Raw genomic sequence first — 26,223 nt, forward strand, 5'->3', positions numbered from 1 at the left:
CCCTTAGTGGTTCGGAAGGCAGAAAGTTGTGGCAAATTTGTTAGGTGCAACCATAGAGCTAACTGAGCCAAGACTTGTCGGGTAAACACACAGTCTTTGCTTAAGTGTGGGTGTTTCGTCCACTTGATCACATAGATGGCAGATTTGACGCCTAGGCCAACCTCTTTTAGCAAGGTTATCCGCGGTTAGGATCTTATTTTGCAAAAGCACCTAGGAGAATATTTTGCATTTTGGTTCAAGTCTTGCCTTCCAAACTGGTCGCATGTCAAATTTGTTTATTTGGTCGACAAATTAGATTTTGTACGCGCTCTTTGCCGTGTATATACCATTACTTGTCCATCGCCAAACTATACAGTCTTGAAAATTCGGTTGGAGCTATTGGCCTCCCAGCAAGTTCCATAGGTGTGAGATTTGGAGTAGCTCCTGCTCAGTTACTATTTGGCCTGTGTAACCAAGCCATCTGTGCTTCAAGAGCCCTTGTTTTACTGTGAATTGTTTCCTTGAGGATGCCGTATAGATGAGTGGTGCAATATTCTTGGGAGCTTGGCCATGTAGCCATCTCGAATGCCAGAATGAGGCCTTTTCACCATTACCAATTGTGACCACTGTCTAGGCATTGAAAAGGTCGATGTCCACTTAATCAAAAGGTACTAGGAAGCCAATCCATGGCCGATCATCCTGCCACTGAAACCATAACCAACGAAGCATAAGAGCTCTCGCAAAGCACTGTAGCTCTAAGATACCAAGACTGCCCAAGTCTTTGGGCTTTGCCACGGTTGGCCAGTTGATGAGGCAGTGCCCCCCCCCCCCGTGACTTTGTCTGGGTCTTCCCCTCTCCAGAGAAAAGTTCTACGGATCCTGTCGATTCTCTTGAGAAGAAATTTTTGCAGGGGAAGGACAGTTAGATGTGCTGGCTGGGAGGACAACACAGATTTGACGAGTGTTTCTCTACCAGCTAAGGAGAAGAAGCTTCCCTGTCACCCTGGAAGCCTGTCACCAATTTTGTCAATGAGCGGTTGGACGTCAACTCTTCTTACCCACCTGGTGTGTAGTGGAAGGCCCAAGTATTTGCAAGGTAAGGAGCCGACCTTTCCGGGGAAACCATGAAGAATATGATCCATAGGAAGTTTGTCGCAACGAATCTTATAGATTTCTATTTTTGAAAGGTTTGTGACTAGGCCCGAGCAGTCACCAAAAGTCATTAGCAAGGTTTGCAACGTGAGAAGCTCTTCTCTATCTGGGTTAGCGAAAATTACCGTGTCATCTGCATACAAGGAGCATCTGAATTTTGCCTAATGCGGAAGGATAGGCTTAAGGATTCCTTATTGCGGAGCCAAGGAGATCATTCTCTGCAAGGGATCAATTGCAAGAATGAAAAGCACTGGTGAGAGTGGGTCACCCTGCCGAAGCCCTTTTGCATGTGTGCCCAGAGTTTGATTCGTGCTGCTATGTACTATCTGATGAACCAGAAACGGCTGGTTGTGTGCCTGATGCTGGCTGTTTTGATTTGTTAACCATTAAGCTTGTGGTTTGTGATTTATACTTGCAAGCATCAACCGGGAGATTTTTGTATCCATGCCGTGCATCTGTTTCCATCTTAGGAAAGAGGTTGGAGTATTATACTGCCGAAAGTACTTACCAATGCTATTAAGCAACACATGTTTTGGTATAGCTAGCATCAAAAGAATTAAGCTTCTGCTGCTACACTGAATCTCCTGATTACCGATGCAATACTACAGGGATTCTTAATTTGCTTTCTTGTCTGTGAAGCTCTGTTTCATCTGGGGTCTCTTTCCTCTTATGGAAATTGTTTCACATTTCCATTACATGCATAGACGAACATGCAAAATTTCATTGCTCGTTTTCATGTACCTATGGATGTAGAGCTTAATCTGAAGACTGAGGCATAAACAAAAATAAAAAGTTTAAAAATAGGTCCTACCGGGATTGAACCCAGATCATAGTCTGGAGTGATAACCACTACACTATGGAACCGTTTGATTTAAATTTATTGATAACATTAATGTTAATATTGCATGGATCTGGCGCATAACATTTTAGCCTGTGGATGTCTAGTGGAAGTTCAGATACAGTTCTAACTCAAGATACTCACATTCATCTGCAGATCTGAATAAATGGACATCCACAATCAGCAAGCAGCACATTATATTCTGAAAAAAAGAACTGACACAGCACCTCTGAATAAAAAGACAATGTCGCAAAATTTCATCTCATAGGCCGTCACCGCATCACATAAAACTTCCATCATTTCACAATCATGAAAAGGGAAAGGACATAACCCAATAGCTCTCCGCAAAGAAAAGAATAGCCACTGATAGGTACAAAATTGGCGATTGTCTTATGGTACATACATACTTATTACCTAGCCCATTAAACTTACGCAAAGAGGGCGAAAGTCGAACCAGGACCCCCGCATCGTCTCCGTGAGGTGACATGGGTGCGACTCCTCTGCCGCAGCCAAAACCTCCTCCACCTCGAGCCTGGGCGGCTGTCGCCGCCTCCCTCGGCCGGCGACGGTGGCGGTCGGAGGCGCAGCCAAGCGGCGGTTGCTGCGTTCCCCTCTTCTCCCCCTTCCTCCCCCCTTCTTCCTCCTCCCTTTCACCAGGTTTTTGTCGGCCAGATTGATGGTTGTCGGTCGGATAGGTGTTGTGGCAGCCGGATTTGCGAGCTGGAGGCTCAATCCGACTGTTTTCGATGGGTTTTGGAGCTGGTGCCTCTGCCGGGGGGGGGGGGGGGCGTTGGGCCCTCACGCTTGGTGCCCTGCTCGCTGCCCGTTCGTTTGGGCGCTGGTGCGGCAGCCGCGGTAGGGACTGGCACGTTTCTCGCCATGCTTGCGCTTAGGTGCAGCGTGTTGCGGTGCAGGGGCTGGCCGGACCTGGTGACCATCGCGCCTAGCTCATGCTGGGGCACGACGCCCAGCTGCATGCTCTCGTCACGCCGCTGTCGGAAGTCCCATGGATCCGACGGTGGCGTTTTCAGCGGGTCGTGACGGCTCCTCTGTGGGCGGGTGTGGCGTCTCTGCTCGTCGCCCTCTTCGGTCGGTGTGGTGGCGTGGCTAGGGGCAGGTGCGCCCGGGGCTAGGTGCGGCGGCCCAGTGGTAGGGAACTGCGGGGCGCTGCGGCTCTTCACCATGGCGGTGGGCACGTCATCAGCCTGTTTGTGGTGGTTGGCCTCGGGCCCCCTTTGCCTTGCGTTGCCCGGCCTTGGTCCATGGCTGCTACTGGCGCTCCTCCCCTTGCAGTAGGGATCAGTGATGTCCTAAGAGGGGGGGGGGGTGAATTAGGACATTTAGAAACTAATGGCTCCAAAAACTTCACAAGATAAATCTATTTTAATTTCTATCTAAATGTGCTCTAAGTTTATCTAGTGTATCTATTCTACTGATCAAAAGAGCTTGCAACCTATTCTAGCAAGGTAAATTGCAAGTATGTAAATACGGAAACGTAAATAAGGTAGAGAGACAAACTCGGCACAAGAGATTTTTATCCCGTGGTATCGATGGAATAAACACCACCCCTAATCCACGTTGGAGCTCCACCAAGGATATGCTCCCGGTCGGCACCCGGTCATGACTCTTGAGCCACCAAGCCACCAAGGCAAGGTCTCACCACTAACCTCTCTTCCGATCACTTGCCACCATGATCACTTCGGAGCTTGAGCCACAAAGCCAAGGATCTTCGCGTCCCCGCACAATCGCCTTGCCGCCGCTCCACACCAAGTCGGAGGGTCAACAAGCTTGTCAGTGAGTCACCAAGACTCCAAAGTGCCAGCATACCTCTTGGTACAAGTTACAATCACTCCTTGATCCCCTCTCAAAGTCGCAGCACCTAGCTACAACTCTCTCTAGGCCTATAAGCACTAATCACTCTCTAATCTTATGCTTAATTGTCTTGTATGATCACTTTAAGCACTTTGGTGACTTGAATGTCTACTTAAGTGTCTCTAAGTTTCTCTGGACTCTAGCACCTTCAAATGGCTGAGTGGGTGGATATTTATAGCCTTAAATCCGCCAATTAGCCGTTACCCCAATAGCTCAACTTTACTGTGAACACTAGACATTCCGATGTGGTCTTCTCTTCACCGCCGGACCATCCAGCGTGTTGACTTGAGCCTGACCGAGCCACTTCATTCTTCTCTGCAAGAAATGCTCCGGCGTGATTCTCCAGTAATCACCGGACCATCCGGTGAGTTGATCTTCGTTCTTCAACGCCTGTAACCTTCTCTGCAGGAAATGCTCCATTGCAATACTCCGGTGAGTACAACTCATGCATCGGACCATCCAGTGAGGTCATCTTCCTCTGTCTTCTTCTGGAAATGCTCCGGTGCTTCTGTCCATTTGAACACCGGACCATCCGGTGAGGTGATCCCCACTCTCTGTCCAAAATACTCCGGCGAGTACCTCTGCTGACCGCCAACTATCCGGTGAAGCCATATGCATTCTCCCCTTTGTCAACAATGCTCCGGTGCTTCTGCCCATTTGACACCGGATCATCTGGTGAGGCAAAACTACCTCTGGACAAAATGCTCCAGCGTGTACAACCCTTCTGTGCTAGACATTCCGGTGCTCTGGGACTTTTTCTAATTCAATCAAACTTTGTCCCGACTTCGGTGGCTTCTTCATATATTGCATCCATGAGATCTACTAAAGCATATACTTGATACACATGTTAGTCTCATTGACTATGTTGTCATGAATCGCCAAAATCACATACATGCCCTAAAGATGTTCCGCTATAATCTTCCTAAGGGTATGTTCTCTACAATCTCCCCCTTTTTGGTAATTGATGACAACACAACCAAAGCAAGTGGCAAATCACAAATGTTACCAATTGTAAAGAGTACAAGGCCATACCACATTGCTTGGATGCATGTTCTTACCACTTAGTCCCGCTTTGTTGTGGCTCCCCCTTTCTCCATTATCACTATCTCCCTTGATTGACCCATGCAAGATCTTCTCCATTTGCATGCTCTTGATGCCAAATGTAGATGAGTCATCTTTTGTCAACCTTGAGCTTCTCCCCCTTTGTGAATCTTGGCATCCCTAGGCATCTTCTTTCTCCACCTGGCATGCTTCTTGATAATCTTGTTTCTTGCTTTGGTCGTCAAACTTCTCCCCCTTTGTCAACAATCTCAAAAAGGGCTACAACCACATGTTGAACTCAAGGAAGAGCGTTAGAGCACATGGGAGAGAGCTTCATAAATCATGATCCAATAAAATGATACCAATTGAAGGAATTACCACTTGTAAAACTACCACTTGTAGATATGGTACCAATTGGAATAAAAGCACATGGATTACAATTAATAAAATTCACATAATATGATTTAAACTCCCCCTATATGTGTGCATACATATGATGAGAGTAAAACATATGCACAACTAGACAATTATGAGAGATAGGAAGTTTAAGCCATATTATGCATGGAGGTAGCTTAAATGAATAAATGAATTGGCAAAGATACCAATTGAAGCTTTTAAGCATTGCATACCTCCGGGGACTTGTAGATTACTCCATGAGACTACAAAAGATATAACTTGTAACACATGTTAGTCTCAAAATCACAACCCATAGGATATGCTCCCCCTAAATGTGTGCATACAAGTGTTGAATACTTGTGAGAGATATGCACTTGTTATTAATAACAATGGGGAATTTACCCTATAGATTGGACTCATGACACATAAAAGATATGAAATGAAAAACTAGTGCCATTAAAGAAACCTACCACTAATAAACCATATAGATTGCTCATGGGATAGAGATAAGCACAAGCAACATACCATATGAGAGAAACCCACATTAGGCATTGCAATAAATTGAATTGAGAGCATGCAATCCTAGATAAGGCAAGTGAATTCATCAATTTAGAGGATTTAGAATCTAATACATTTGCCTTGTTTACCTTTGGATGTTGATTTGGATATATGATGATCATTACCTTTATCAATACGTTCAATCTTGTACACTTGGCCTCTTTGCTTGAACTTTCACTTCATCTTGTGAGCCAAGTCTCTAAATCCCCTGAGCCGATATGTGGGCTTCAAGTCTTCTTTGAAACCCAAATCGATTGGGGCCCTTTCATGTTGGTGATGACTTCCTTGGGCACCCAAATGGGTTAGTTCCACCCCTATTCCTTTCTCACAAACTTGTGGGTAACCACCTTGCCATTGTCCTTCTTCTTGAGCTTGTAGTGGTTGCTCTTGGCCTTGATCTTGTAGTTGGGCTTGGTGTAGAAGATGGAGATTTTGTTGGAGAGGTTCATCACCATCTTCTTCTCCTTGGTCTCCTTCTTGACTTGCTTGCATTGGAAGGACTTGTGGCCTTCTTGATGGCATTTGAAGCATGTCACGGTGGACCCCTCCGTAAGCTTGTTCACCATGGTAGCACGATTATCTTGAGGAGGTTGGACATGTTCTTTGCCCTTTAATCTTACCAAGTCCTTCTTGAGCTTCTCCACTTCTTTCTTAAGCTCATCATTTTCTTGTGCAATGAGTTCATTAGATGGTTCTACAAGAACATTCTCAACACATATCTCATTGCAAAGGAGTAAGCTAGATAAATTAATTAAATCATCACAAGAAGTGCAAGCATCTACCTTAGGATTGAAATTAAATAAAGAGGTAGATTGCATCAAATGGAAATTAGGTTGAGATTTAATGCACTTAAATTTTGCCTTAAGCTCTTCATGCTCCTTGTTTAGCAATTCGATTTTGCTCAATAATTATTTATAATTGGAAACAAAGGTAACATGAATGTCATTAAGTGCATCAAATTTCTTAAGTTCTTTAGATTATTTTTTTAAGGCCCTTTGTTGCTCATTGATCAAATCTAGAAGTTCTTCATGGGAGAGAGAATCCTCATCGGATTCATCATCACTTACATCGTTTTTCATACCTTTGGCCATAAGGCACTTGTATGATGACTTGCGTGTTGACTTGTGTGATGATGACCTTGAGGAAGAGCTTTTCTTGGAAGAGTGGATGGTGAAGCTCTCATCGCTTGAGCTTGAATCCTCATCTTCACTCACCCATCTTCCCATGCTTGCAAATGCTTTGCTTCTTCCCCTTGTCTCCCTTTTGTTCTTGGTTTTCTTCTCTTTCTTGGTATGATCAATTGTTTTGACCAAGTCTTTCATAGAGATTCAGCAATCAATCTTGGCATTGATCTTCTTGATGTTCTTCTCCATTTGTGAGATGAGCTTTGTGACTTCGGGATCCATCTCTTCTTCGCTTGAGGTGTTTTTCTCATCTTCTTTATCGCTCTCTTTATCTTCATCTTCATCTCCATCATCTTCGCTTGAGCTTGACTCTTTCTCTTGCCTCCTCATCTTCGTCTTCATGTGTGGGCATGGTGCTTGGTTGCTTGTGAGGGCAAGGTTCTTGGCGTCGGATGAGAAAGAAGATTCCACCCTCATGTTCATAGTCATCTCATGGGCGGTGATCTTGCCGAGAACTTAGCTTGGAGTCATCTTGCTCATGTCGTGGTTGTCGTAGATGATAGAGACAATTAGCTTGTACTTTGAAAGAAGAGCTTGAAGTATTCTTCTCACCACTTGAGCATTTTCAATTTGTGTTAAACCTAGCCCATTGATCTCATTGACAAGAATATTCAAACGTGAGTACATATCATTGCACTTTCATAGGCAAATTGTTTGATGCTATTGAGCTTAGTAACAAGCACATGATATTTCTCATTGCGCAAATCCTTTGCGCCTTCATGTATTTCAATGAGACTATTCCAAATATTATGTGCATTGGTGAGAGAATAAATATGATTAAATGCATCAACATTTAAAGATGATAAAAAGATAATCTTTGCCAATGCATTTAATTGCCTCTCTTTGTTGGTGACACGTGGTCTTATCCCTTCTTTAGCGACTCTCAAAACATCTAAACCTTTAGCTTGTAAATAACAAGTCATAAGAATTTTTCATCAAGAGAAATTAGTGTCATCGAAATATGGAGCGCTATGAGTATCTATCCCAACCCCGGATGTCACAACTCTAGGCGGTTAAATCTATCAAGAGTACGAGGCTCTGATACCAATTGTAGGGATCGGTGACGTCCTAAGAGGGGGGCTAAATTAGGACATTTAGAAACTAATGGCTCCAAAAACTTCACAAGATAAACCTATTTTAATTTCTATCTAAATATGCTCTAGGTTTATCTAGTGTGTCTACTCTATCGATCAAAATAGCTTGCAACCTACTCTAGTAAGGTAAATTGCAAGTATGTAAATGCGAAACCGTAAATAAGGTAGAGAGACAAACTCGGCACAAGGGATATTTATCCTGTGGTATCGATGGTATAAACACCACCCCTAGTCAACTTTGGAGCTCTACCAAGGATATGCTCCTGGTCGGCACCCGGTCATGACTCTTGAGCCACCAAGCCACCAAGGTAAGGTCTCACCACTAGACCTTCTTTCGGTCACTTGCCGCCGTGATCACTTCGGAGCTTGAGCCACAAAGGCATGGGTCTTTGCGTCTCCGCACAATCGCCTTGCCATCACTCCACACCAAGTTGGAGGGTCAATAAGCTTTCCGGCGAGTCACCAAGACTCCCAGGTGCCGGTGTACCTCTTGGTACAAGTTAGGATCACTCTTTGATCCCCTCTCAAAGTCGCATCACCTAGATATAACTCTCTCTAGGCCTATAAGCACTAATCACTCTCTAATCTTGTGCTTAATCGCCTTGGATGATCACTTTAAGCACTTTGGTAGCTTGGATGTCTTTTGAAGTGTGTCTAAGTTTCTCTGGACTCCAGCACCTTCAAATGGCTGAGTGGGTGGGTATTTATAACCTCAAACCTGCCAATTAGCTGTTGCCCCAACCACTCAACTTTACTGTGAACACCAGATGATCCGGTGACAACAGTAGTATTAACACCAGATCATCCGGTGAGTACATCATCAGAAACTAGCCGTTGGAACCCACTCAAACCGACTGTGAACACTGGACATTCCGATGTGGTCTTCTCTTTATTACCGGGCCATCCGGCGTGTTGACTTGAGCCTGACTGAGCCACTTCATTCTTCTCTGCAAGAAATGCTCCGGCATGATCCTTCGGTAATCACCGGACCATCCGATGAGTTGATCTTCGTTCTTCAATGCCTGGAACCTTCTTTGCAGGAAATACTCCGGTGCAATACTCAGGTTAGTACAACTCATGCACCGAACCATCTGGTGAGGTCATCTTCCTCTGCCTTCTTCTGGAAATGCTCCGGTGCTTCTGTCCATTTGAACACCGGACCATCCGATGAGGTGATCCTCACTCTCTGTCCAAAATACTCTAGCGAGTACCTTTGCTGACTGCCGGATTATCCGGTGAAGCCATGTGCATTCTCCCCTTTGTTAACAATGCTCCAGTGCTTCTGCCTATTCGACACCGGATCATCTGGTGAGGCAAAACTACCTCTAGACAAAATGCTCTGTCGTGTAAAACCCTTATGCGCCGGACATTCCGGTGCTCTGGGACTTTTTCCAATTCAATCAAACTTTGTCCCAGCTTCGGTGGCTTCTTCATATATTGCATCCATGAGACCTACTAAAGCATATACTTGATACACATGTTAGTCACATTGACTATGTTGTATTAATCACCAAAATCACATACATGCCCTAAAGATGTTCCGCTGCAATCTTCCTAAGGGCAAGTTCGGTACAATGGTAGGGTGAGAGAGGCTCGAACTCTCGACCTCAGGATCACTCGCTTTAGCTATGAGACCTTAGGATCACTCCCTTCTTCCTAAGGCCTTGTTCAACTTGTCTTGCAGGTACCTCTGTGTGCTGAAGTCGTATGCGCGTAATAAAGCTCATCCAGAGGGATCTATCGCTGAAGCATATTTGGTAGACGAGTGCATGACATTTTGTTCAAGATATATTGAGGGTTTTGAGACCAAGCATAACCGACCTTCAAGGAATGAAGATAACGAGTTGGTTGGGCATTCTGATGTTGAACAAGGACCAGCTCTCTTTCCTCGTGTTGGAAAACCACTTGGAAAGCCCAATAGTTATGTTATAAGGGGTTTGTCTAAAGTAAAAGTACATAGATATGTGCTGTTCAATTGTTCAGATGTCAAGGTAATATCTCAAGCTTATAAACAATTTTAGGGATCTTTTTCTTAACAAGACAACTAATTGTAAAGTACTTTGCAGAGCTCATGTTGATGAGATCACTAGTAAGCACCCTCGACGCCATGTCAACCCAAAGATTATTGAGCGCATGCAAAGCGAGAACTTCCATGAATGGTTTAGAGCTCATGTAAGTCCCATATTTCACATTTTTTATATGGACCACACAAGTCATGTACTTAATTACTCCTAAATATACAGATGATAGGTTTAGAGAGGAAAGATGGCATCGAAAGTATGAAAGAAGGTATTAGATGGCTTGCTCGTGGTCCAGTTGAAGCAGCAAAAAGATATCGTGCTTTCAACTCCCGTGGCTTCCTGTTTAGGCCTAAACGCTTGGATAGAGTGACACAAAACAGTGGGGTAGTGCTAACTCCAAAAACATCGAGTTATGCTACAGCAGGTGATGCAAATCCAATTTTAGGTGATGTGACTTACTATGGGAGGGTGCTTGATATTATCGAGCTGAACTACTCTGGTAAATTTTCAGTGGTGTTGTTTAAATGTGAATGGGTTGATGTTATTTCTGAAAAAGGAATTAAAAAAGACAAGTATGGCTATACACTTGTCAACTTCTCATATCTGATACACAAAGGAGAAAAGATTGAGCATGAGCCTTTCATTTTTCCTAACTAGGCTGATCAAGCGTTTTATGTGGAAGACGCAACAAACCCGGGTTGGTCTGTGGTAATGAAGATGAAACCTAGAGATATATATGATACAAGCAATGAGGAATGGACAGAGGACATAGAAACTGAGCCGTTCCATGTTTCACACCTCGGGGAGATGTTAAAAAATGCAAACAATGGTCAACATTGGGTCAGAACAGACGTTGAGGGAACAATAGTTGATGCTAATAATAATTCTTTGAACAATGAAGCATAGTGCAGGACGATATTTTCTTGATTTATTTGGTAACTTTAAGGTACGTGCATTTTGAATTTAATCACCTTCCTTGCATGTTCTTGTATCATATATATCCCTATGCCAAGCTTCCAGCTGCTGGATCAATTCTATGAACCAAATGATGGCCATCCAAAGGTTGAAATAACAAAGTCTGCAGACAAACATGGTGCTAAAACAAAATCTCTATTAACTGGAATACATGAACAGGGTGCAATAACAAAATCTGCAGACAAACATGGTGCACCTCTTTAGTTTCTATATTTTATGTACATGTTACTATTTACCTGTTCAGTGGTTCCCAAAGGAATTGAAGCATTTGTTAAGAACGCAAGTAAAATTTGGCATGCAGATGCTCCTGTCTATGGTATTTTAGAAGTTCCTATAATTTAACTCTTTTTGTTTGAACCTTGATGCTTCAAATAGTCATGTCGTCCCCTGATCTCCTAATCTTCACTTTGTAATACATTGTAATTGTAACTATTTGAAAGGAAGGTCCATATGTAGAGATCAGACGCTTCTATGGAATGGACCATGGAGGAGGCTATGACATCTGGAGGAAAGCAGCAGCTATTGCTACATCATTTAACTTTGATGAAGTAGATTCTCAATGGCCAAAGGGCCATTGTGTGGCAATTAGAATAACTAGCGAGGATCCAGATGATGGTTTCAAGCCTACTGGTGGAAAAGTAAAGGTGAGATTTTCATCTACATTGTGTAGATTCAAACTGAAAGAACTGGGCATGGTAGCTACAGATTGAAAATGAATGGATCAGTGATTGAAGCGAATGTAAAAACATTATGTGGTGGTGGCCTCTTAATGCAGGTACATGTTCTTGTAAGTAGTTAAACAACCAGAGTCAAAATTATCAAGTTCACTTCCATATGTTGGTTCTGATGGCAGTTTTCTGTTTTCCACAGGTTCGTGTCTCAGCTGTGCTTACTAATGGACAATACATGTTGAATCTTGATTGTGATCACTACATCAACAACAGCAAGGCTCTCAGGGAAGCTATGTGCTTCCTTATGGATCCTAACCTAGGAAGGAGTGTCTGCTATGTTCAGTTTCCACAAAGGTTCGATGGTATTGATAGGAATGATCGATATGCTAACAGGAACACTGTCTTCTTCGATGTAAGCCTCAATCCAATTTTAATACTATCCATTTTCTGAACTTACTGGGGTAATTATTGCTTAACAAGAAATATTAATACTATTGGGTGCACTACTTTTAAATTTCCTCATTCAATTGTTGGGTATTACTGTTCACTGCAGATTAACTTGAGGGGCCTTGATGGCATTCAAGGACCAGTTTATGTGGGAACTGGTTGTGTTTTCAACAGAACAGCTCTATATGGTTATGAGCCCCCAATTAAGCAGAAGAAGAAGGGCAGTTTCTTGTCATCACTATGTGGCGGCAGGAAGAATACAAGCAAATCAAAGAAAAAGAGTTCAGACAAGAAAAAGTCACAGAAGAATGTGGACAGTTCCATGGCAGTATTCAATCTCGAAGATATAGAGGAGGGAGTTGAAGGTACTTTTGTCGTACGAATTTTTTTTGTATATTTTTGGGGCTGTGAAAGATGTATGCATGCTGACACTTCTTTGTATGGCAGGTGCTGGATTTGATGATGAGAAAACACTTCTTATGTCTCAAATGAGCTTAGAGAAGAGATTCGGCCAATCCGCAGCTTTCGTTGCCTCCACTCTGCTGGAATATGATGGTGTTCCTCAGTCTGCAACTCCAGAATCTCTTCTGAAAGAAGCTATCCATGTCATAAATTGTGGCTATGAGGACAAGACCGAATGGGGATCCGAGGTAACCTAGCTATCCTCACATCAACAGTATTTGCAATTTTTTAATGGAAACAATTGGTTACTTTAAAACCATATATTAAAGATGTCATGAGTAAGGCCAGTTCTAGCTTGGTTCACTGTAACGAGTTTGATCCAAATTGCAGATTGGGTGGATCTACAGTTCTGTGACAGAAGATATTCTTACTGGATTCAAGATGCATGCACGTGGCTGGCGATCAATTTACTGCATGCCTAAGCGGCCAGCTTGTCAAGTCCCGCAAGTGCAGATACTCAACAACCGAACGAAATGAGTGAGATCGAGGAAACGAAATCGAATCAGAAGGGGGAGATCGCCATGGAGGCGGAGAGGAACTAGCCAGAACCCTAAAAGCTAAAAGATAAGACTAGAGAATAATTCCATCTTGGATTCCTTCCTTTGCCTTGGAGTCCTTTTAACCGATTACACAGCTCAACGGAGTTCAAATTACAGCTATCAAGTGAAAGTAAAAAGTAACAGTAGTTTCCGACAAAAATAACAGAGGAGCAGCTGCTTCTTCTTCTCTGCTTGGGAGCCGTTTCCAGCCGCAGGATTCAAAAAGGACGCCCGAGATTTCATGATACCGGTTCAGCCAGCCTCCCCGCGCTAGACTTCCCTGAAGCTATCTGAAACCTGACGAATTTGAATATTGCGCTCCTGACAATCTCCCCTTCCTTGAGAAATTCCTTGTCCTCAAGGATTAAACTTAGGGAACACTTTCTGGATGAATTTAGCATCCTCCCAAGTAGCTTCATTAGCAGCGAGATTCTCCCATTGCACCAGCCATTGTGCGACTGCTTCGCTGTTCCTAGGGATAATCCTCCTCTCCAAAACTTTCATAGGCTCGGTCTTAATCTTCCCTTCAGCAGTCACCAATGGTAAATTTGGCAATGGGATTACTTTTGCTCCCACATGCTTCTTCAGTTGACTGACATGAAAAACTGGATGTATCCCAGCATCTTCGGGTAGCAACAATTTGTAAGCCACTTGTCCAATCTTTTGAATAATCCTGAATGGGCCATAAAATTTGGATCTCAGCTTAATAGCTCCCCTCAAACCAAAAGCATTCAGCCTGTAAGGTTGCATTTTCAGATATACCATGTCTCCTTCCTTGAACTCTCTCTCAGTTCTTTTCAAATCTGCAAAATGCTTCATCCTCTCTTGTGCTTGTGTTAAGTTCTCCTTTAACTTCTTGAGCATTTTCTCCTTCTCTTCTACGGTTACTCTGGCTTCATCAGAAACATTGCAGGGGATGGATAATTCACCCAGCTGTGGAGGTGGGTACCCATAAAGGGCTTGGAAGGGAGTGGTTTTAAGAGAGGTATGAAAAGATGTGTTGTACCACCATTCAGCCATAGTAAGCCACTTCAACCATTCCCTTGGGTCTTGAAATGCCATGATTCTCAAATAATTTTCCAAACATTGGTTTACTCTCTCAGTTTGCCCATCTGTTTGTGGATGGTATGAGGTACTGAATCTGAGTGATACTCCAGTTGATTTGAATATTTCTTGGAAGAGTTTACTTGTGAAGATTCTGTCCCTGTCTGATACAATAACCAATGGAAATCCATGTAGCCTAAAAATCTGATCCATAAACAATTGGACTACTTGCTGGACAGTATATGGGTGAGAAAGTGCAATAAAGTGGGCATATTTGGTGAATCTATCAACTACCACAAGTATCACATCCTTTCCCTTTACCTTTGGTAAGCCTTCAATGAAGTCCATGCTAATATGAGTCCATGCCATATCAGGAATTTCCAGGGGTCTGAGTAGGCCTGGAATGCGAATATTCTCAGACTTTGTGATCTGGCAAGTAGGGCATTCTTCTATCATGTGCTCAACTTCTGATTTTAGCTTTGGCCAATAGAAGATCTTCTTGATTCTGTGATAGGTTGCTCTCTTTCCAGAATGTCCACCAATGGCTGAGGAGTGAAGAGTATGCAGTAGTCTGGACCTCAGATCAGTCACTTCTCCCACATAAACTCTCCCTTTGTATCTCAGTAATCCTGCAACTACTGAATAAATACCCAATGGATCATCCCTCCCATTGAGCCTTTCCATAGTCTGCTGGTAGAAAGTGTCACCTGCATAGCTTCCCTTTACATCCTCTACCCATTCAGGTTGTAAGACTGTGATAGCCAAGCAACTTGCTTCAGGATCAGCTCTGGAAACTCGGGACAAGGCATCTGCAGCAATATTTTCCTTCCCCCTTCTATATTCTATCTTGTAGTCATACTCCATTAGTTTGAGTAAGAGCTTATGTTGAATTCCCTCTGTCAGTTTCTGTGTAGAAATGAATTTCAAACTTTCTTGATCTGTCCTTATGATCACATTGCTTCCCAAGAGATAATGCCTCCACTTCTTTAGTGCCTCAATGATTGCCATAGCTTCCTTTTCATAAATAGATTGTGCTTGGGCCCTGTTACTAAGGGATTTGCTGTGATAGGCAATGGGTCTTCCAGATTGCATGAGTACAGCTCCCAACCCGGTGCCACTTGCATCAGTTTCCAGCACAAAGGGCTGTTTAAAATCAGGTAAAGCCAGCACTGGACATGTTGTCATGATCCTTTTAAGGTTTTCAAATGTGATGGTATGAATTTCTTGCCAATTGAATGCATCTTTCTTCAACAAATCATAAAGTGGTCTGCACACTTTGCCATAGTTCTTGACAAACCTCCTGTAGTATCCAGTGAGGCCGAGAAATCCCCTCAGCTCAGACACATTTTCAGGTTTAGGCCAGTGTAAGACATCCTGAATCTTCTTAGGGTCGGTAGATACACCTCTATCATCAATAATATGACCAAGATACTCAACTTGTGGCTGCCCAAAAGAACACTTACTCATTTTGGCAAATAACTTCTCTTTTCTCAGCACCTCAAGGACAGACTTCAAGTGTTCTAAGTGCTCATTCAGATCTTTGCTGTAGATCAAGATGTCATCAAAGAATACCAGCACATATTTGCCAATTAAATCTGAGAACACTTGGTTCATGAGAGATTGGAAAGTTGCAGGTGCATTAGTGAGTCCAAAGGGCATGACAATGTATTCATAATGCCCTAGATATGTCCTGAAAGCAGTTTTTTGGATATCTTCTTCGGCAATTCTGATTTGATGGAACCCAGACCTCAAATCAATCTTTGAGAATATTCTTGCACCATGTAGCTCATTCAGAATATCATCAATGATTGGCATAGGGAATTTGTTTTTGACTGTAAGAGAATTAAGAAGTCTATAATCAATGCACATTCTCCATGACCCATCCCTTTTCCTTACCATCACCGCTGGAGAAGAGTATGGGCTAAGGCTCGGCCTTATCTCTTCATTTGCCAACATTTGCTTGATTATATCTTCCATAGCTTGCCTTTGATGGTGAGGAACTCTATATGGCCTCAAGTTTGGGGGTTCTGCTCCAGTTTTGAGGTGAATGGCATGATCACAACTTCTCCTTGGTGGTAAACCTTTGGGTTCTTCAAACACATCAGAATATTGCTTCAGCAATTCCTCCAATTTCTTGGGAACAGCTATGCTTCCTTCTTCTTGGTCATGAATATGTTTCACTTGAATCAAATATCCCATCACTCCTTTTTTACACATATTTTGCAACTTCTTAGCATTAATCACACACTTGTCACCAGGGGTAGTAAAATCTGGAAATTCATATTGCTGTCTGTCTTTGGTAATGGTGAGCAGCCCCTTTTGCAGATCCAACCCAATAGGACTATGTTCATATATCCAATCCCCTCCTAAGATTACATCATAGCTTTTTAGCTTGAGGAGTCTGAGTGTGTTGCAAAATTTCACATCACCAATAGTGTATGTCAAGTTTGATATTACTGCATCTGTCAACAATTCTCCACCTCCTGCTACCACTACCTTCTTAGCTGCCTTGTAGCTTAGCTTGAAACCGTTTTTGAGAGCGAACTCATAATCCATAAAAGAGTTTGTACTCCCACTATCCACCAAGGCTATAGCTCTTTTATCACCCATCATCAGAATCAGAGAGAATGTCTTAGCATCAGAAGTACCATTCACAGCATTGAGTGAGATGTGCATGAGCTGCTCAGGAATATCTTCTTGCACATTTTTTTGTGGGCTACCTGGTGCAGTGACATATCCAGCTTCTAAAGTGCTCACCTCAGGATTATCTGGTTCCTCCTCCCTTCCATCCACCAGGGCAAGAGCCATTAGCTTTTCTCGTATAGTTGTTTCGTTTCCTCCCTCAAGAGCTAAGGCTAACAACTTCCTTTTCATCTTGCAATTATGCTGAGGGGTCCAAGGTTCTTGGCAATGCCAACACTTACTCTTATCCCTGCCGTTCGATTGGCTACCCTTGTCTTTGTTCACAATATACTTGTTATTCCCCTTAGCATTGGTGTTGGGCTGGCTGGAGAGGGCAAACCTCCTGGCATTCATAGATTGCTCCAACTGCTTAGAATACCAGTAAGCCTCCAGAAGGCTCCTTGGCTGATAGCAGGTGACTTGGTGCTTGATTGTAGGCTTCAACCCTCCAATATAACAGCTTAGGAAGAAAGCCTCCTGAAGGTATGGGTGATCCCTCTTCAAATAAGCCATGCACTCTTCAAATCTATCTATGTATTGGTTCATAGTTCCTTGCTGTTGTAGGTTCTGAAATTTTGACACCACCTCATGTGTACCCATTTCAGAGAATCTATCCAACAACATTCTGCCCAATTGAACCCAATTAAGATGTTGCCAAGGGATTCCCAAACCACCAAACCACAGTTCTGCTTTTCCCACAAAATGAGCTACTGCCAAATTGACCCACTGAGTATGAGGTGTACCGGTGATTTCAAAGAATTTCTCGCAGTGCTTCAACCAACTCAAGGGTTGTTCTCCACCAAACAACTGTAACTCCAGTTTTGGACCCCTGATAATAGCCTCTGCATATGGTTGACCCCCTCTTTCAGGATACAATTGGAAGCTTCTATCCAGGGCCTGGTGAGTCATCTGGGTGTGAATTCTATTGGCAGCACCCCCATCTGTACCTCTATTCACGGCAGCATTTCCCACCGTGGCGTGCGGGTCAATCCCATAAGGGTTAAACCCCTGATCCAGACCACTCCGCTCCAAACCCCTGGGTCTGGCCAAAGCTTCGAGGTGCATTGGTATTGTAGGTTCACTTGCATATGTGTATGCTGGTTCATATCCATAACCCAAATGCACACCTCCATCATTTGAATTCCTTTCCCCTGAAGAGGTGACGACGCCCAAAGCAGTAGTGGGTGCGATAGTTGGTGTTGGGTTCGGAATCACCTGAGTGTTTAGAGTGGATGAACCACGCACATGGATTTGAGCTGTGGGATTTATACTTACACTTGCTTGGGCCTGATGTGCCTGAGGAGCAAGACCTGATCCGAGAGACAGCAGGAGTTGTTTGATCTCAGCCATCTCTCCTTTGAGTGATTGCATGTCCCCCTTCAAGGATTTGAGTTCAGCAACCTCTCCCTTAATCTGTTGAACCTCTAGCTTCAGAACATCCTCCTCGCTAGATCCCATATCCACTGGTTGCTTTTGCGCTCTGGTCTTGACCATACACCACTGTCGAGGTCAGATCGGGATTCACCCTCACCTTAAGCCTCGATCAGCTCCACCGCCGCCTGACAACGGAGATCGACCAAGGGATTTTATACGCAGACAAGCTGCGCAACCCGAGTCTGAATCCGTTGTCCCGCCGTCGCCTCCCGGTCTGTGATCGATCGCTATCGTTGGGATTTCACAGAGCAAATTGCAAGCAATTGCTCAAACCTGTGACAGCGATGCAATCCAGAATCACTTCCGAGGATGAGCTTGCTCTGATACCCTTGTCAAGTCCCGCAAGTGCAGATACTCAACAACCGAACGAAATGAGTGAGATCGAGGAAACGAAATCGAATCAGAAGGGGGAGATCGCCATGGAGGCGGAGAGGAACTAGCCAGAACCCTAAAAGCTAAAAGATAAGACTAGAGAATAATTCCATCTTGGATTCCTTCCTTTGCCTTGGAGTCCTTTTAACCGATTACACAGCTCAACGGAGTTCAAATTACAGCTATCAAGTGAAAGTAAAAAGTAACAGTAGTTTCCGACAAAAATAACAGAGGAGCAGCTGCTTCTTCTTCTCTGCTTGGGAGCCGTTTCCAGCCGCAGGATTCAAAAAGGACGCCCGAGATTTCATGATACCGGTTCAGCCAGCCTCCCCGCGCTAGACTTCCCTAAAGCTATCTGAAACCTGACGAATCTGAATATTGCGCTCCTGACACAGCTTTCAAGGGATCTGCTCCCATCAATCTTTCAGATCGTCTTAACCAAGTGCTCCGGTGGGCTCTTGGTTCTGTGGAAATTCTTTTCAGCCGGCATTGCCCCTTATGGTATGGCTACGGAGGACGCCTTAAGTTTTTGGAGAGATTCGCTTACATCAACACCACCATTTACCCGCTCACTTCGATCCCACTTCTCATATATTGTGTTTTGCCTGCCATTTGTCTGCTCACTGGGAAGTTCATCATGCCAAAGGTAAGCACGGGTTACATAAAAAATGTTTTCATTACAAAGATCATGAAACAACAATACTGACTGAATGTACTTTGGAATGCAGATTAGCAACTTTGTTAGTATTTGGTTCACCTCTCTCTTTATTTCAATTTTCGCCACCGGTATCCTTGAGATGAGGTGGAGTGGTGTTGGCATTGACGAGTGGTGGAGGAATGAACAATTCTGGGTTATTGGAGGTATCTCTGCCCATCTTTTCGCCGTCTTCCAGGGTCTTCTCAAGGTGCTTGCCGGTATCTCGACACCAATTTCACTGTCACCTCAAAGGCCTCTGATGAAGACGGTGACTTTGCGGAGCTCTACATGTTCAAGTGGACAGCACTTCTCATCCCTCCGAGGACCATTTTGGTCATTAACCTGGTCGGTGTCGTTGCTGGTATCTCCTATGCGATCAACAGCTGTTACCGATCATGGGGGCCACTCTTTGGCAAGCTCTTATTTGCCTTCTGGGTGATTGTTCACTTGTACCCATTCCTCAAGGGTCTCATGGGTCGGCAAAACCGCACCCCGACCATTGTCATCGTCTGGACAATCCTCCTGGCTTCGGTCTTCTCCTTGCTGTGGGTTCGCAGTGACCCATTCACCACCCAGGTCACTGGCCCAGATACCCAAACATGTGGCATCAACTAATAGGAAAGCAGAAGATTGTAGAAACAGAAACATACCAAGAGTTGTGTTTTTGAGAACACAAAAATGCCACTGCCACCAACTGTTTGTTAAGTTATGAGCAGGGATTAAAATTTCGGCGAAATTTCGTGAATTTCGGTAATTTCGGTGGGGAATGAAATATCTTTTTTCGAAATTTTCTTTCACTGATATGTGGGACTCACCGAGTATAGGACGAAAAATGACCAAAATTTCGCGAATTTTGGTGTTTTCGCGGGTGAACGAAAAAAATTGTAAACCGAAATTGAAATCCCTGGTTATGAGGGTGGCTTTATTTATAGCTACGTACAGACAAGGGGATATTGTTTATCAGAAAGTTACTTGTGTTGATATGCATTCTTTTGTTGATAAGTTATACTACTTTGTGGAGAGTGGCTGACAAAGGCGAGTTTTGTATGTTATGAAGGATGGAAAAAAGTTAGTTTGCATTCTTTCAAATTTCATCAACTTTTCTCGTTTCTTGGCAGTATGTATGTTCGAGAATTTTATATTGATCATTTTTTATTTACATAATCAATCTGGTGCTCAAGATCCCCCCTGATTGATTCATGCAGAAGCATGGTATAATTGTCTTTAGTAAAAAATGTTGCTGTAAATAATAACGAGCTGCTAAAATGATTCAAAGGACACCCTCTTATAACTTAACACTAACTGGAAGCAGATTCTCTTTTTTTTCCTCAGATAATAGCCTTGTATGTCATGAACACCAACACCAAAATGACTGAGCTTTTGGAACGTACGTACAAAGGAAACTTTGCTGGTCCAGGAAATCAAAATATTGAACTACATTTAAAAATCGTGTAAATTAAACGAGGAAGAACTAGTTGCAACTTTCGTGTGTAGTGTATCTAGGCTTGCGCCTTTGTGGACAGTTTTTTGCACCTTCAATTTACAACTCTAGCCTTGTTTCTAAATGGTTCTGTCACTATTTCCTGTCCATTGGGGACAGGATTAGTGGATTGCCAGAGTTCGAATCTTATCATTGTGGTGCTAAATCCAACATTGTGGTGGTAATTAATTGGACGACTCTGTATACGAGGCCAGAGTTCGAGTCTTATCATGAATAGTTTTTTATTTTTAATTTTTTCATGTAGTTTTTCTGCATATTATGTGTTCCTATAGCGCTTCTTTTTATATCACCTTTTCTATAGCTTTCCTGTGTTCCTATAGCATTTCTTTTTGTAACATCTTTTCTATAGCTTTCCTGCATATTATTTGTTCCTATAGCACTTCTTTTTGTAACATCTTTTCTATAGCTTTCCTGCATATTATGTGTTCCTATAGCACTTCTTTTTGTAACACCTTTTCTATGTGTTCTTGTACCCCTTTCATTGCAACACCTTTTCAAATCTCATGATGCATGTGTTACAGCCTACCTTTGTAACACGTTTGACGTGTTGCTGCAATATTCCTTTGTAACACATTTTTCAATATGTTACAGGAATGTGTTGCCAAAACTATGTTTTCTAGTAGTTCGACGCCAAATCTTGTCATGACGCTTTTCATGATGAATCTTTTAGCAGCCATTGAGTTGATGTTTTCAACTGGCTCAGCTTCAATCCACTTGGTGAATGTGTCGATTGCAACGAAAAGAAATTTGAAGCCCCTAGGTGCTACCAGGAAGGGCCCCAGGATTTCCATCCCCATGTCGAAAAAGGCCATGATAGGGGGATTGTCTATAATGCTTGAGCATGTTGGTGAACGCGCCTACTATGAAACTGGCACTTGACATATTTTTTAACCAACTCTCTCGCATCATGGAGAGCCGCAGGCCAGTAGAAACCTTGTCTAAAAGCCTTTCCAACCAGGATTCAGAAGTAAGCATGAGCTCCGCACACCCCTTGATGGATTTCTTCTAGTAGTTCGCTACCCTTCTTCCGAGAGACGCACTTCATGAACACTCCGTGGATGCCTCTTAAGTAGAGGATACTCTCAACCAAGGAGTACATCCTGGCCCGATAGGAAATTTGCTCGGATAGTGCCTTGTCTTCGGGTATGACTCGATCCTGAAGAAACTTATGGATTGGATCCATCCACATATCTTCGTATTCGAGCGGGGCTACGAGTTCCCCAGTGACCCCTTGTGGAGCGTCAATTCCTGGTGACATTCCGAGTTGGTTATAGGTCTCTTGGACCACTACTCCTTCGGTCGTGTCATCACATGGTGCCACAGATGGCTTCGAGAGTCTTTCTACAAAGGTCCCATGTTGTGTTGGTTATCGTGGGGATGCTAATCGAGCAAGACTATGGGCTGTAAGTTATCTTTTCTTGGGATATATCTGACCTAGAGTCCGATGAATTTCTTCTTTAGTTTCCTCACCTCAGTGATATAAGCTGTCATGGTCTTGTTTGAGGTTTGGTACTCTTTGCTAACCTACTTCACCACTAGCTGTGAATCCCCTTTCACAAGGAGGCGACGGATACCAAACACAGAAGCTACTCAAAGACCAACCAACAATCCCTCGTACTCAGCTACGTTGTTCATGGCCGGAAAGTCGATCTGCAGAGCATGCTACATGCGTTCTCTGGTAGGAGAGATGAGCACTATCCCAGCCCATGAGCCTTTGAGCATAAGTCACCCGTCAAAATATAATGTCCATACTTCGGTTGCATCGACGTGAGTGCTCTGAGTCTGCTCAGGTTCTATCCACTCAACGATGAAGTTGACAAGCATCTGGGACTTGATTGCTCTGTGGGGAATGAATCGGATGTCGAATTCCCTGAGCTCAACGGCCCATTTTGTGATCCTTCTTATAGCGTCCCTATTGTGGAGGATTTCTTCGAGGGAAAAGATTGAAGGCACCGTAATCTTGTGAGCCTGGAAATAATGCCATAATTTTTGGGAAACCATTAGATGAACCCTACCTTCAAAAGCTTCTCAATCTCTGCCTTGATCGCTTCTTTCTAGTCAAGGGCGAAGTTTCTCAATCTCTGCCTTGATTGCTTCTTTCTAGTTGAGGGCGAACCACCAGAGCTTTTGTTTGATAGGCTTGGCTTCGGGATGGATAGCCAGCCTATGCTCAATCACCTCCGTGGGGATCCCGAGCATGTTGGATGGTTGCTAAGCAAACACATTAGTGTTTTCCCAGAGGAAGGTGACAAGCTCGAGTTCCTATTTTGGGCCTAGGCTGGTGCCCACCTGTACGGTCTTGGATGGCTCCGCTTGGTCTAGAGGAATAGTTTTTACTTCGCTATGGGATTTCACAGCTACTTTGGGCCTTGAAGTCTTGATGTCCTTTTCTGCGGGGCATTGTTTCACCATGTCGAGGCTTCTGGAGGCCTGATTTAGAGTAGTCCCGCACAGTTATGACTCCTTGGGCCTCAAAATCTTCATGCACTGATAAGCATAGTGCGTGGTAGCTATGAACTTAGCCAGAGTTGGTCGTCCTAAGATGGCATTGTATGCCGTATCGAAATCGACCACATCAAACAAAATTTTTTTTGTTCGAAAGTTGTTTGGTTCCCCAAAGGTTACGGGAAGCGTGATCTGACCACTTGGGACGGCCAAAGACTAGGGTACTATGCCGTGAAAAGCCTGTGACACCGGCTTGATGGCAGACCGGGGTATTTGCATTGCATTAAGCGCATTGGTGAAGAGTATGTTCAAGGAACTTCCTTCGTCCAGTAGCACTCAGGTAACCTTGCAGTTGTTAATGGTAGGCTGGACCACGATTGGGAAGCGCCTGAGTCAAATGAAGTTATCAAGGCGGTCATCTTGGTTGAAGAAGATCTTGACATTTGACCACTTGATTGCCTGCCGGCTCACAGGAATAGAGGCCATCACATCCTGGGCCATGGCCTTATATTGCCTTTTAGACTCGTTAGAGGCCGATCCCCCAAACATGTGGTCCATGGTCCTTGCGTCATCCTGGAAAGGCATGCTATTGGAATCATTTTTGGAACCAGTGCTCCTACTCTGGCTTGCAACCTGTAGAGCCTTCCCTTGCTTCTTGTCCACCTCATCCTTGACAGCTTTTTGGAAGACATGGCATTGCTCCAGACTGTGGCTGTCTGTTTGGTGGATGTTGCACTAGGTCTTGCTGGAGCGTCCTGCATTGGCTGGTGGCTTGCCCTTGCTCCGGGGTGGCCCAGAATGCTTGTTGGGAAGGTTAGCCATGACTACCTCAGTCTTAGGCTTCTTCCCGTTGCCTCCCTTGGAGGGCTTATTCTTGCGCTTATTCTTTTATGAGTTGCCATCGAGACCAGGTTGAGGGCGTTGCAAGCCCTGCTCCCTATCTTTGATGAACAAGAGAGCCTCCTCAGCGTTGGTAGCCTTGTTGGCAATGTCCATCAGCTCTTTGACCGTCTAGGGGTCGGAGATGGCGATGTCTTCAATACATCTTCTGTTCCTACAACCATGAGTGAATGCTTGGATAACATCAGGATCGGTAACCTTAGGAATCACATTTCGGGTGTTACTAAAACGTCTGATGAACTCACGCGGAGCTTCCTTCTCTGTCTGGAAGAGACAAAAAAGATCATTTTTCTTGCCAGGATGGATGTACGTGCCCTGGAAAAGGTCACAGAGTTGTTTCCAAGAGTAGATCATCCCGTGCTGCAAGTTGGTTAGACAGGTTCTAGCTGGCCCTTCAAGAGCGGTGGGGAGATAGTTTGCCATGGCCTTCTCGTCCCCACCGGCTGCTTCGATGGCCATAGTATAGATTTAGAGGAACTTAACAGGATTGGTGGTCCCATTGTACTTCTCCATCAACCCTGGTCGGAACCTGGCCAGCCATTGGACTTTCCTAATTTCAGGCGAGAAAGCCTGACATCCGTTGATGGTGCCTTGAGACACCCGGGTAGTCGGGGCTTCCTTAGTTGCAGGGGTTGGAGATCGGTGGTGCCTTTTGCCCCAATAGCTCTGGTAATGGGACATCCTCTTTTATGTCCCTGGGGGGAGCGATTGATCGCGGGAAGAGTCCCGTATGTTGGAGAGCTTTCAGGTATTAAGGATCTCGCTTAGGTCCCTGATGGGGTGGTCCCTAACCGGAGAAGTTCTACGCCACTTGTGATGCTGATGGTCATCTCGGGTAGCTAGATTATGGGAATTGCTCCTACCGGACTCATCACGAGAAGGGGTGATGTGGGACTTCCCTCCTGTGGAACTATGAGCGACTGTGGCTAGGTGAGAAGACTCAACTTGCGCCTTTGCCTATTGGATGATGTTTGCAACCTCCAGTTGTTGTTTCTTTCCTGCGGGGGTGGAAAGATCATTTGAGGGAGGTTGTCAGAGCAGATCTTGTGCCCCTAGGAGCTTCTGAGCAGTCACGGACCGATATACTCCTGTACCATGGATAAGCGTGTGTGGGTCTAGATGGCCCCTAGGGTCTTGCTCCTTGCCGCGAGATGTCATTGCTGGTGGAGGTAGGACTTTGTTTTCCACGGGGGGGGGGGGGGGGGTCGGTGAAGGTGTTTGGATTTAGCGAGTTGCCCTCGGCATTCGGTAAGCCCGATCGATCCCCGATCGTGAAGACTTCATTGGGGTATGCTCTGCTAGAAAAGGAATTGATATCCATCTGGGAGTTGTTATCGGACGGTACCTCTGGAAGGGATCTTCGTGACCTGAGTCATTGGAAGCCATGAGGGAATACCCCGACTTGCGGCGGTGAACACTGGCGTGAACGTCTCGGTGTTCAGGTCAATCAAACTGAATATCGTTCTCCTTGGCGTATTCGTCCATGAATCGTGAGACCTCATCATCGCTGGACGTGTCTCCATGATAGGGGTCGGTTAGATCCGCCATGTCAATTTACAGAACCTTATTAGGCGAGGAGGTAAAGTTGTCGTAGAACCCCTCATCCGAGAAGCCAGATTTTAGCATGGGTAATCGCGAAATAGGTGACCCGGTTGACAGTGAAGATTCAGCATTGTTGGTTATCCTCCTCACGGATGGCGCCATCTGTCGAGGATTGATGAACCTCAATCTTACGAGTATTTGTATGAGGTAGGGGATCATCCCTCTTGCTGAATCAAGCACCCAAAAGCACAATGATTTTATATATGTTCAGGCCCCCCTAAGGGTAATAGTCCTACGTCCTGTGTTCTTGTATTGATCGTGAGACAGATTGCAAAAGGGGCCGTGGCTAGCCTAGATGGAATCTTCTATTGCCTCTT

General features: G+C 44.3%; 1 pseudogene; it reads left to right on the top strand.

The window, feature by feature from the left end:
• Nucleotides 1–11,586: 11,586 nt before the first annotated feature.
• On the top strand, nt 11,587–20,073 carry LOC133925478 (probable cellulose synthase A catalytic subunit 8 [UDP-forming]; annotated as a pseudogene).
• The last annotated feature ends 6,150 nt before the right edge of the window (nt 20,074–26,223 follow it).

Source organism: Phragmites australis, chromosome 7 (genome assembly GCF_958298935.1).
Source record: "Phragmites australis chromosome 7, lpPhrAust1.1, whole genome shotgun sequence".
Lineage (NCBI taxonomy): Eukaryota > Viridiplantae > Streptophyta > Magnoliopsida > Poales > Poaceae > Phragmites > Phragmites australis.